Source organism: Corvus cornix, chromosome 5, assembly GCF_000738735.6.
Source record: "Corvus cornix cornix isolate S_Up_H32 chromosome 5, ASM73873v5, whole genome shotgun sequence".
Taxonomy (NCBI): domain Eukaryota; kingdom Metazoa; phylum Chordata; class Aves; order Passeriformes; family Corvidae; genus Corvus; species Corvus cornix.
In genome coordinates, this window is record NC_046335.1 from 52,683,324 (window position 1) to 52,696,372 (window position 13,049).

The 13,049-nt window shown below is 45.3% G+C and overlaps 1 long non-coding RNA gene across 4 annotated transcripts in view; it reads right to left on the reverse strand.

The window, feature by feature from the left end:
• The window catches only part of LOC104688162, a 62,264-nt gene that overhangs the window by 31,126 nt on the left and 18,089 nt on the right, over positions 1-13,049 (reverse strand). For all 4 annotated transcript variants that reach the window (XR_005601977.1, XR_002044412.3, XR_005601978.1 and 1 more), the window contains one exon: positions 2,613-2,748. This is a non-coding gene — a long non-coding RNA (uncharacterized LOC104688162). The remainder of the gene's footprint in view (positions 1-2,612; positions 2,749-13,049) is intronic.

The following is a 13,049-nucleotide window of genomic DNA, read 5'->3' on the forward strand; positions in this document are numbered from 1 at the left end:
CAGGACATGGTGGCTCTTTCAAGACCCTGAGAACTTGATCCACATGTTCCCTGAAATGGCAACAAAGAGAGCTGAAGGCTTGATCAAGCCTAAGTCGTGAGAGAATGATTAACTTGGAGATCAAGGATGTACAACGGGCTAAGAAAGCAGAAGAGGGAGCAGACCTTGAGTCAATCCTTGTGATCACCCTCTGGTGGCTCCTGTGTGCTACCAAGTTGATCACAGGCTTTAAGTCTTTTTTGGTTGTGTTCCAGCTTATTAAAGACTCTCAGTTCCTCTCACTGCTTATCTGCTTTGCAGTGTGGGATGTGTGAGTGGTTTTGTGACATTATTTAAAGCTTTTAAGGAGAGACAGACAAAAACCTTTAGATAGAGACAGCAAACTGTTTCTCGAGTTGAAGGGAAGATTTCAGGCCAGATCCCAGCTATCATGTCCAGGTTAAGTTCCCCTTGCACCATTTCCGATTTGGGCTGTCCTGGGGAGCAGCTGGGAATTTCCTGTTCCTGAGGTGACCCACGGGTAGCATAAGGCCAGACGAACCCAGACTTGTGCTGCCTGCTCCCCCCTGAGAAAAAATGGGGGCTCCCCAGCTTCTGGTGACAGGAGGGGACAACAGGCGTCCACTGTTGTGGTCCCCTGGCTAGGAGCCCAGCAGGCTGAGGTTCCAAAACGTTTCCTGCCTTCACCTCTGCTAAGAGCTGTCTCAGTGTGCCTGGAAACACAGGTATTGAAAAGGGGAAAGAAGTGGGATGCTACCAGGATTTGTGTGGCAAGCAGAGGGCTTTGCCCTGGCTTGTGCTCATGGCATGACTCAAAGGCTGGCATGGAGTGGCCCCCCTTTTCCAGGCAGACAGGCAGGAGACTCTGGCAGCAAGACCAGGCATTGCATTCCCTTTAACTCTTACAGACCCAGCAATTAATCAGCACCCAGGAGTCACATGGATTGCCAGCATCCCTGGCTTAGGCTGGATTTCCACTGTGCTTAAATGAGTTCTGCCCAGGGACTCAGTCTCCAACAAAAATCCCCCCAAAACAGGTGCTGAACACCAGATACACCAGATCTAAGCTCTTGGTGGGTGGTGTTTTGCAAGATCCATCCTTGCTGATGGACTGCACGTTTGTACCTCTGTGTTTGGATGGAGGGACAGAAGGGTTACAGGAAAGGCACAATCCAGCATGGTAGGGAATAAGCCAAAATGTCAGGGCTAAGCAAGCAGAACAGATAACCAGAGAGAGATGGGAATGGAGTAGAAAGCTCAGAATTATGGACAAATTAATGAACCAGGAGTACTGGAAATGGGAACAAGCTGTCAGACCTTCATCACTTACAAGGACCAACGAAAATATCATAATTTCTGATGATTTTGATAGAAATAGAGTTATGCAAGACTGATATTGTTAACAATGATTTAATTAAGACTCTGTCAGCACTGTCAAGCCTAATTAACCTGGTATTTAGCCTTTTATAGGAGTTCATAAAAATGTGCCCTGCACTAAAACCCAGTGTTCTATAAATGGTCCCAGTCCTAGAAGGGTCATCTTTTCGCACAGCTGGCTCTAGAGAGCATCCCACTAAGGTGCTAAGATATCTCTCTCTGAAAAGATTACAAGTTCATGCTGCATTCCTTGCCCACACAGTCCTCTCCTCAGAGTTTGTGGGAATCTCAGGTGTCCAAGGAATGCAGAGTCAAGCGTCCTGGCAGCATCCCATCACCAAAATTATTTCACAGAGAATTAATCCCCAATTCTGTCACTTCTTGTCATGTGAGATTCAAATCTCTGCATTTGCCGAGCTGTGATGAGCATGGAAAGGCAGAAACTACACAATGGACTTGCACCACTTGTGAACATTTAGGTTTCTGGGCTGGTTAGTGACAGAAGCAGTTCACTATGTGGAGGAACAGGCTCCTCTGGATGTCAGCAAGAGCCTATGGGTAGAGTATACCACAAACCTCAGCTGCTGTCATGGCTATTCACGGGGGCCACAGAACCTCTAGCACTACCTCCCGCAGCTGTGGGACGTGTTTCTCCGTGCCTTGTGGCAGCAAGCATACAGCAGCCTGGAGTCACCAGTGAAACCAGTTAGGTCTCTAGGGGGCTCTCTCAGAGGGTATTACAGATAAGATTCAAAGAGAGGCTGAAAAATTAATATAAATGAGAGCAAACAACCAACACTCCCAGAAAATCCCATGTTCTGCAACTGTTATTGCTTCATCAGTGACAGGAAAGAGCAGTGTTCTAAAATAGGAGTTCACTTAATTGAATTTCCCTTAAGGCGCAGAAAATAAGCTTCCATGAAGTGGTATCAATTGTTCAACAATAACATGTTCTCCCAGCTGAAAACTGGGTTAGGAATTTGTATTGTATTTTCACAAAACATAATTCCTAGCCCAGTTTCTTCCTCCTCCTCGAGATAACCAGGCAGACTCCACCTCAGTGACCACTGAGTTAGACTATGTGGGTCAGTCAACACGTAACCAATGTTCAGCTTCTCCACACTCCTACGTAACAGAGCCTGCTGGATCCACCACGGGGCTTTAGACACACAAAGCCATTAAAGGAGCTGTTTGCTTAAACACCTTTGCATTTAAGGGGTTTTTTTTGTAACTACCTCTGTATCTTTATCCTCTGTGCTGGGGTGCGAGGTTCATGACCGTGTCAAGCCCAGGTGAGGTCAGCTGCACACAGAACTCACATCCTTGTTCCTCCTGGGTTACAGGGCAGGCAGAACTGTACAGCTCAGGGTGCTGGAAAATACAAAGAAATACTCAAAAGCTACAGAGCAGTGAGGACTCATACCTTTTTCTGGTCATACAGAAAGTGTTAACAACCAACACTCATGTATTTACGTGTGAAATATTATCTTTCTGAAAGCTTGTCATAAATGTGGCTCACAGTGCAGGGATGGCCACGCTTTCCAAGTCTGTGCAGCAGGAAGAACATTTCCTAGGGAATAAGGTCAAAATATTAGCATTCAACTGAATCAGTACGGGCCAAATTAACGAAGTTACTGCTCCATCACAGACTTCCATACATGAAACCTGAGAAAGCGGTTGTATCAACAGCACATAAATCCATGGCACTGGTCAGCAGAACGAAAAACCCAACCTCCAGTTTCAAAGTTTCATTCAGCTTTGGCACAGAAAGGTTAACTGTTGTTTACACAATGCCTCTGAACAGATAATGTTAGTTAAAATGTTTGCATTCAAATCTTATTACACAGTGCAATAAGTTTGCTTTCTATGCAAACACTGCGCATCCCGTGCGGAACAGAAAGCTGGGGGGGCAGACTCTAATGAGTAATAGCTCAAGCCCATGGATCCTTTTAAAACTAAAGGCAAGGAGGGGAGAACGTTTACCATCTCCAGACTCCGTGTGTGTCCATCTCAAAGCTTCTTCTTATTCTCCAGGGATTTGCAAAATTATGTGTTTAAATATTCATTATCTTTCTACTCTAATACTGCTTAAAACTCCTTTTCAAGCCCAAGGATGACATAGCCAGTGGATGAAAATTATATTCTGTCAAAACAGAGTCTTGTGGCAGCACTGGGTAAGTCAAACGCCCTGATGTGAGGGAAGGCAGCTAAATCATCCATCCAGATGGAAAATGTTGACAGTCCCTTAACCAGAGCATGTCTGCAATACAGAGAGGTGTGCAATTTGGCTTTGTTCAGCAGACACCATGGAACTATTTATTCTGTCCTCAAGCTGAGCAGGAAGTTTATTAAGCTCGCCTGTTTCTGGACATATCACCTGGCTGCTGTGTTTGCTGTCGGAATGCAGAGTTGGATGGGCCCTTTCTGCACTGACGTAATGCACTGCCATGAGGAGGATTTCTCTGCGAGCCTGAGACCTATTCCTCTGACCCCAGGAGCACACTGCATGTTGTGCATCCAATTCCTGACAGGAATGCTTCATTTTGCTCTTGAGCAACCATTTCTGAGCAAGCCAGGAGCAGAATCCAGCTTTTCTTGGCTGAAAGAATTGGGATGTCCCAAAATGGGGCTTTTTAAACAGATGAGTGAAAAAGCAGAGAGCCCAAAGGACCATCACTCTCCAAAGAAAATCATACAAATCAACAAGGAAAAATTCCTCTCCGTAGTTAGACTTTCTACGATGGTCAAACAGCTGTGTGTTGTTGGGCTTAGCTCTGCTCCAGCATAGCCCTGAATATCCGTTCCACTGTCTCAGCAGGGTCCCAGGGGACACAGCGAGGTCCCTGGGCCTGCCTGTGCCAGAGGCTGAGCAAATCCACTTTGAGTGTGCCCTAGGTTTCCTGTGGGACACTGCCTTGGTCGGACAACTGCTCCTTGCACATCCCCTCCTGCTACCCCAGCGCACCATCATCCTCCCTCCCCTGGGCTGGATCTTCCCCTCTGCTGGGCTTGGCTGAGCTGTGGCTTCCTGCCCTGCCAAAGTGGTGGCTTGCAGCCCAGCACAGCTGCTGGGGACACCCTTGTGCTGCCACCAACTGCTCCAGCAGGCTGGAAAGCTGCAAATGTGGCACTGCTTCCTATGCAGGGGAGCTCCTACCTTCCCCCAGGCCCACGATGTTTGGGGGGTGCTGGACAATGGTTGGGAGCACAGCATTATATCCATCTGGAGGCCCAGGGAAGAGAATGGGGGTGATGACCAAGCTTTTCAGACTTCACGTGGTGAATCACCAAGTTCCCCTGCAAATGCATCAGAGAGAACAGGGGAGCCCTTGTTCTGTAGTTCCTCTTTTCTGTGCAGTGAGCTGAGCATGACCAACCCCTACTCACCAATATAGGCTGTGGGGCAGAATTGATTTTTCCCCACTTTATCTGCCCTCCAGAAATAACTAACAGTTCAATATAAATCCCAAATAATTTCCCTTTACCCTGATGAAAGTTTTCTCTTGAGAGCAAATAATGTTTTCAGGCCACTCTTAACACCACCCAACATGCATGTAAAATTTTGCTGAATTTAGCCAGCGGACATCTTTTCAAAGTGGATAATTTAAAAGATGTCTTGTTTTCAGCTATAACAGTACAAAATACACTAGGTACTTTGTCCAAAGAATCCCTCCCAGATTTACAGCAGGCCAACTGGATTCATAAACTGTTCACAGGCGAGTAATCAAAGAGATTTAAAATAGGAAACATTTTCTCCTCTGTTTGTGCTGAGTTTTTTCAAAGTCAGATGGCAGATACAACATCAGCAATGCATTTCTATTACATATATATAATATGTAATTTAGACAAATGTATAAAGGACCTTGTCTGGCACTTCCTAGCAGCCTGCAGAAGGTCATTTATGAGGTAGGCATTTTTTGAAATATGAATAGGGACGCACTCATCCAAAGCACACCAATATTTTTGGCTTGTTCTGAACAGAGAAACTTTAACTGCTATAAATATTTCAAGGAGGCTGGATATCTCTTGAGATGGAGCATTACATCTTTTTCACTTCCAGCTTAACATGGCGTAAGCAGGCAAACCCCAGCATTTGTACAGGCACGTGAACCCAAGTGCCACCCCTCAGCACCCCTTCGTGGCCTGATGCTGTTGTAATTATTCCTTCTGTTTCTGCACCCTGCCTGCTTGGCTTTGCATTTTGCTGGACCTCAGAGTCACCTCCATGAGCTACCACAAAACACAGGTCCAGTGGGTGTCACTGAGCCCAGCCTCCTGCTTGAAGCAGGGCTGTCACCAACACAGAGCAGAGCCACAGGTTCAGCTGCTGTCCCAGGCACCACCGGGAAGTTTTGGCATAAAACCTGCAGCAATATTCAAACTTCAGCCCTGCCTGAACTGGTGGCCACTCTAGGGACCACTTGAGCCTTTACAGTCCTGACAGGAGTCAGGAATTCCCTCCTCTGAAGAAAAGAGTGGGCAATGAAGGTCCTCAGCTACACTGAAGTGGCTATTGCTTCACCAAGCCTGACAACGTCATGGGTTTTTACAAACTGTAAAAACAACCAGATTCCAAGCTTTGAAGTGGGGAGAAAAGCTAACTCCATGCTATAATTACATTTTATTTGGACTTCTCTTTCTGTACACGAGAGCAGGGGCTGAAAACACTTATTACAAAGCGCAGAGGAACTTAAAGCACGCTCTTATTTAAACCAGCCTCTATCACTCTTGCTCAAAACAAATACACAATAGAGATAGAGTTTTAGTGTAACAGGACAATGTTTTCAAATTGCTGTCCTGCCTGTTCTCTTTCCAGAGGATTAACATCCACCTGTATGAATGTTTAACCTGTGCTGGCAGGAGGGGGACTGGCAGGGTAGGACTGCATAGGACGCTGCTCCTGTTGTGTTCACCCAGCCTCTGAGGCTCCCCACTGAAGAGTAGGCAGCACTGGTACCCGTTACATGAACACTTCTCAGCAGGTTCCTCATGCAGCTGCAACCAAAGAGGAAAGAGGATGCCCCCTGAGCAGCCTTCTGGGCAGGCCAGGTGCTAAGGAACAGACTTGTGACTTTTGACTGTGTGATGCCCTCATTTTGCTCTGAAGTTTCTCACCATTAGTCGTAAGTCCTACGCATTCCATTTACTTGCATGGTGAAAAGGTTTTTAGAGCAAAAAAATTTCAGATACTTTCTGCAAGTTCATTGAAGTTCAGTAAGCTGTTTCATCTCAGTGGTAGGAACATGTCCACTTCAGCTGGAAAACTTCCTGGCAGAGAGCAGGTCTTTAACAGAGGAGTCAGTACTTGTCAACCATGCAGGAAGCTCGAGAACTCCCTTCTCAGCAAACCTTACACCTTCCTCAACACTCACTGTGCCTCTGCACATGCCTGCAACTACATGCCCCAGAATAATATCCTAGTTTAAAAAGTTTTGGGGTTTTTTTTCCCAAGTTTGAACTTTGGTTTTGTTTTGAAACCTTCCCCTTTTTTTCCTGACTAATGCAGCTCATAAAGGAACACCTCCCTCAGGCCAAAAGCACTGAAGATGCTTGTGATGATCTGCCAAGGTTTTAACAAGGGTGTCCTCAGCACCTCGGAGCTGCACATCCATGGAATGTGGCCCATATTAATAATACTTTAACTTCTCTCAACATGCTCAGAGACAGCGTTGATGCCAACCCACAGGTTCCCAGGGGCAGAATGACAGCATCCACACGGGCTATTAACCTGAAAGACAAACGTTTGCATTTTTTGCTAATCCCCTCAAGTACTTAGTATTTCAGAATATCTTTCCTCATAGTCGCCCTCACAAGACCGTGGAATTACTTATTTTAGACTGAAGGAGGACAGTCATGTGATGGCATTAATTGTGAGACCTGTCACTTGTTTATGACTGTAGCACTGCTGGTACAAAGCAAACATGCCAGATTTACAGTTGAAGGGCTTTGCCCAGGAAATTGCTCAGACACATGCAAAACCTCACCAAAAAAGAGCCTTTGGGGGATGTAGGTGTGAATAATTCACAAAGTGCCTGGGGAGCATTCCTCTGCACATCCAGGAGCCAGCTCGGGAGGGATGGACCCTGCCTGTGCACCCTGCCTCTATCCTGGGGCAAGCCAAGGAGCAGAGCAGCCCTTCCCCCAGTGTTACAAAGGTATCAGCTGCTTTCAAAATACTGTACTGACATTCCAGCTGCAGGAGTGCAGGTGACCACTGCAGAAAGGGGGCCAAGGCTTAGTCTTTTCTACGGTAGATGCCACTATGGCATCGGGAGAGATGAAGAACCTCTCGATTTGGACATATACTTTTGAATTACTTCATCAGAAGGAATATTACGGGCAGCAGGGATCTAAGAGAGTCACGTAGCCAGGGCGATTTTATGCTGCTCTTATTGGAAGATGTTGCAACAAGATACTCTGTGCATTGTTTACATTTCCAAAATGACGAAACCAGAGGACAGAACAAATGATACTAAAACCCTGGGCTGCTTCATGTAGTTTCTACACCTTGGCAAATCAAGGTCAAAACAAAACCCCAAAATGTCTCCACATCATTTTCTCCCCTCTCACCAGGGGGTAAAGAAAGATTCTTAAGTGCTGTTAAAGGATGAACTTTTAGCATCACTTCCTCATCTCCAGTTTGTTAAGAGAACACAGTGGTCACCCCCCTTGTGCCTGGAGAAGAGAGCTGTCATGGGAAGGCGAAGAAAATACCAGCAGTACTGAGAGAAAGAACAGCAAGAAAGCAAATTTAGTGTTACAGACTTGTTGCCAAGTGGAGGCAAATCTTTTCTTGTTGACATGACACAGGCTTTACTCTTGGGTTAGGTGTGCTGTGCAGGAAAGAGCTGGGATCCCCCCCAGCTGCTCCACTGCTCTTGGTCTGGTTAATCTCTACCAGAAAGACACTTGCCAGCCCTCTCCCTTTTCCAACCATCATAAGTATCAAGGTTAAAGATCAAAATTTGAAAACAAAACATGTTGAAAGACTTGTCTTCTCTGCAAGTGAGAAGAAAGTATGTCTAACTCTCCAGTCTGTATGCTTTTCAGTGTGGGCATGCTGCACTATCAGAGTTTACATGATAGTCTTCATCAGGGCATCACACCACACCGTACAAACCAGCCACACGTTAACCCTGCCAGGCAGGAGTAAATGAACATCTTCTGTATTTCACTGAGCGGAAGATTGAAGAACTGGAGAAATTTAGGGATTTGTGCAGGATCACATCGAAGCAACAGCACGTGAAGGGAGCATCTGACCAAAGTAATGCGGATGCATAGGAAAAAGTCCAAACCCCACTTCAGAATTTGTCTAATTCCCATGGGATCACAGGCCCTAACATTTCATCAGGTCAAGCAAGTCACAGTCTGCTCAAGGATATACATTCCTTTTTTATCATGTAACCACTATGTGACCCTGACAAGAAGTTCAGAGGGTTCTTTTCTCTAGTGTAGGCTCTAATTGCCTTTCTTAAGGGGAGGAAAAAAAAGGAAACAAGACCCAGGTAAGCATACAACAACAAAGCAATCCCTCCAGCCTCACTACACTTCCCTTGCAAACAGCATCAGTACTTTTCTGGTCAGGTACATATACTTTTTACATACACTGTGTAGGTATAAACTTCATACATACTTTTGTGTTCTGGAACAATAATAATTTATATTCAGGGCACAGCCCAAGCAAGAATCTCACAATACAAGATAATTATCTTGCTACAGTCATGCACCAAGAAGCAGCTACTCTAGCATGGAGTGGGAGTATCCCATCTAGGAAAAGGAAACCAGAGCTTGGAATTGAAGATGCCATGGGGCAGACACCCAGTCCCAGAAGGACATTTAGTCCCCTTTAGTGCACAGAGCTGTGCTCCCCTATGAACAGTAGCACTACACTTCCCTTTCTAGGCCATGGTGGAGTGAGGGGCATGCAAGGGCTGGTCCTGATTTTGGTTCTAGGAACGTTGCAAGATAAAAACCATGTCGGTTTAGCAGTACTAAAGAATAATAAACTAGGCATCCCAAAAAGTCTATTTGTTTTGAGTAACATGTCTATTCCCAACATGTCTATTCACAGTCTTAGTAAGTGACAGCTTCTACCTTTTGCAGTCAGTGGCGTCAGCAGATGTTATGAATTTAGCAATCCAACATTTCAGTGAAGCGTAAACAAATTATAGTGAACAAATGGTCTTGAAATCTGAACTCAGAGATATTTTCTGTAACTCAGAACTTGATAGGGTGTGCTTACAGACCTAGCAGGGAGCTTCCATCAAACATTGTAGAAGCTTATGGGAAGTGCAGTCCTCTCATTTGCAGCAGATGTACTTCTTGGGAGATTCATTCTTCTTAAGCAGAAAACATTTTAGCCATTTAAAAACCTCTTAACTTTAAAGCTAGCAGGCATTCTGACACTGCATGCAGAAGGCTGGATTCTCACTCATTTCCCTGGAGTCTTGAAGACTGCAGCCAAGCACATGAGGATGCCAGAAAGATGCCTCCCACAGACTTGCAGGAACCCTTCTAGCTTTTTAAAACCTGAGAAGACCTTTGGTCCAAAGCTTTGCAGTGTGGAGTTCCCAGAAATGGCAACATGCAAAGAAAAAACACCAAGCCCTGGAGAGCTAACCTTATTAATAATCCGCTTCTCCCAACTTAAAGTTGGTTGGGATAGAAACACTGAATCTCAAACCCAGGAAATTATGAGTGTGAAGCTGTCATGCCCAAACAAGCATGGCAGAGCTCCCAGTGACTTCACACAGTCAGCTCTCAAGTTACAGAAGTTGGAGCTGGATTTACAAGTGGCATCAACCAAACCTCCAAATCCAGATCCTGGGGTATCTTCAAAACCTAGACACAAAGCTTGTGCCTTCTGCCATTGGCATGGACACATAAACAGTCAAAGGATGGAATGACGCTCTCGGTCCTCTTGGGTGACAAAGTGCACACTCATTGGAAAGGTCAGAGACTGAGAGTCTGTTCTGCACTTTTATCATACTTGAGGAGGAGACATGGGTGGATGGAGAACTGACTGCTGCCAATAGAAACATTGTTTCTTATTCACAGGGACATGCAGCAGCAAAACCAAAATTACTCAAAACAAATAGTACTGAAATTACTGGGGTCAAGGACAGTGGAGCCAAGAACACCCACGAAGGGTGGGACACAGGTACCTTACATCATCCTGACATTTAAAAGGGCTTTTTAGGGTTTAACTCTCCTGGTCTCATGAAGAGAGTCAGTGGTGTGAGAAAAACCTCTCCTTTCATCTTCTGGAGCTCTTTGAAAGGAACAGCCGGTGTCTCTGGTTACGAACAGAGGCTTTTCCTGCAGAGGAAGGCTCCAGCTGCAGAAGCTGCCAGGAGAGCCACACAGCAGCGGCAAGTGCAGCCACCACAGCAAAGGAGTGGCTTTCCTCCACCCATCAAAGCACTGCAGTAACTGGGCTTTTTGGCTGTGTAGTGGCTGCAACTGTGCGAGCCACAGGTGCTGACCCAAACCGTGGCAGGCCCCTGAATTTGCCCAAGTGTAGCTTTGCCTGTTATAGCCACAGCATGGGTCAAGCCATGGGCATGCAGTGTGTGTGCAGAAATGCACTAAAAAGTTTCAAGCTACCGTCCCAAGCAGCACAGCAACGAGCCCATCAAGGTCCCAAAACCACCCTCTTTTGGGCTCTGAACCTCAGTGGGCCCAGCGTGGCGAGTGCAGCTATTCCTCTGCTCCCATTTGCTGCAAAGCGAAGCAAAGCAAAGCTTACACAAAGCAGCTAGTTCAGAATCCCAGATTAGAAAGTGTCACCAGTTAATGTCACCTGATGGCATTGTTTAGCTAGGGGTATTTTTTTTTAACTGCGTGTTTATAGCACTCGTTTTGATAGAGTAATCACAGCACTTAGTGTTGGCTTTCATCTCCTTCATGTGACTCACCCCTTCCATTTTCCAGGGCTCAGCTGTGATTACTGGAATGGTTCAGCTATCTGCACTGGTGCTACAAACTGGCCTGTGCCACCAGGCTCAGATCTGGAGCAGAAGTGCTTGGAGTAGGTGGGAGTTCAGATCAGGAGGGTTTAATCACCCTGCCGAAGGGGGACTGGCTCTTATCTGTGCAGCTGGCTCTGCTGCCCGTCTGCTGACTGCAAAGGGACAAGGGCAATCTGGGGCTTAAAAGGTAGATTTGGCCTCAGTCTCATCTTTAAATATGTATGGTCAGAGATATCTTTATTTTACAGATGTGTATAGCTCTAAATATATATATATTAAGAGATACTTTTGTTTATATATCTACATAAATACACACAAGGTTTTGAAAGCTTCCCCTCTCAAACAACAAGAGAAAAATACCTTGTTTTGGACATACCAAAATTTCCCACAGGAGTCTGGAAGAAATATCTCTGTGTCCCGACTCAAAAGCATCCAGAGAGCCCTTGAGGAGGTATTCCCAGGTGCCAGGAGCTGGCAGTGCAGAGCAGAGGCAACCAGAGCCCCCCTGGCTCTGCCCTCGCACAGAGGAACCCGAGGGTGACAAAGCAGCAGTGCCCCTTGGCCCCAGTAATGAGGTGGGTGGCACAGCAGCTGCATTGAGCAACATAAAGGTGGTGGGGAAATAATTTCAGTTTCCTGTAGGGTTTCATCATTTTACATATTTTTGCATAAGCCAGTATAAAGCCTCTTGGCTTTTTCCAACAGCATTAGAAGCATAGATAAACATGCAGATTTCCATCAACACTCCTTGAGCTCACTTTCTTGCCAGTTTTCAGGAAAAACTGCCCATACATTACTTGTCAATTTTTACAGAATTTTGGCTCAAATATTTTTAACTGCTTAATACAGATCACATTTATTATCACCATCAGTGGAAAATATTATCTTCCCAGATTTCCTGGTAGTTTAAGCAGTGGGAATAAAATTAATTCACTCTGCAGTTACACAGATATGTAAATCCATTACAAATACAGCACTGACTGCATTTTCTCAAATTCCTATGCCGTTTGCAGCTTTGTTTCTGGCAGCACCAATATCCTTCTGCTGATGATTGGATTGCCCTTCAGCCTCAGAATAATTCCTGGAGTAAACCTATTGATTAATGCTCTTGTGACATACTAACTCATATGGCACTAGGGAGCTATTTTTATTGCTGGAGTCCATTTGTGCCTCATATGTGCACACATTTTGAGTTCACATTTGATGCAGTTCACAAGCTGTCCTACACTTTGATGATATCCATCACCCACTGCAGCTCCAGCACTCCTGTTAAATTCCATTAAGCACTAGGGGTCAGTCAACTGTATCAGAAACATAAAACAATTTACTAAAATATACATTTAATGAGGCTTCTGGGAGGGAAAGAATGACATGTACGAGCTACAGTTTTAGGAATCAGACCTAAACCTATAGTGGATATGATCTAAACTATGATGAGCCTCTGACAAATCCTCAGCATAGCCCCATGCCTGGATTTGATCAACATTCTATCACATGACCTACATTGTATCATGTGTTAGGACTTAACCTGTAGTTGTAACTTACCATGCACTTTCTCTTTAGATAAAAACAAACACCAAAGATATATAACAAATACATCAAACACCCAAAAGCTGTTTGTGAATTCAAATTTTGTTGCTGCTACTGATGAGCTTTCTAGCAGTTGTGCAGAAGGAGATGGGAGTTCAGTTTTCTTGCAGT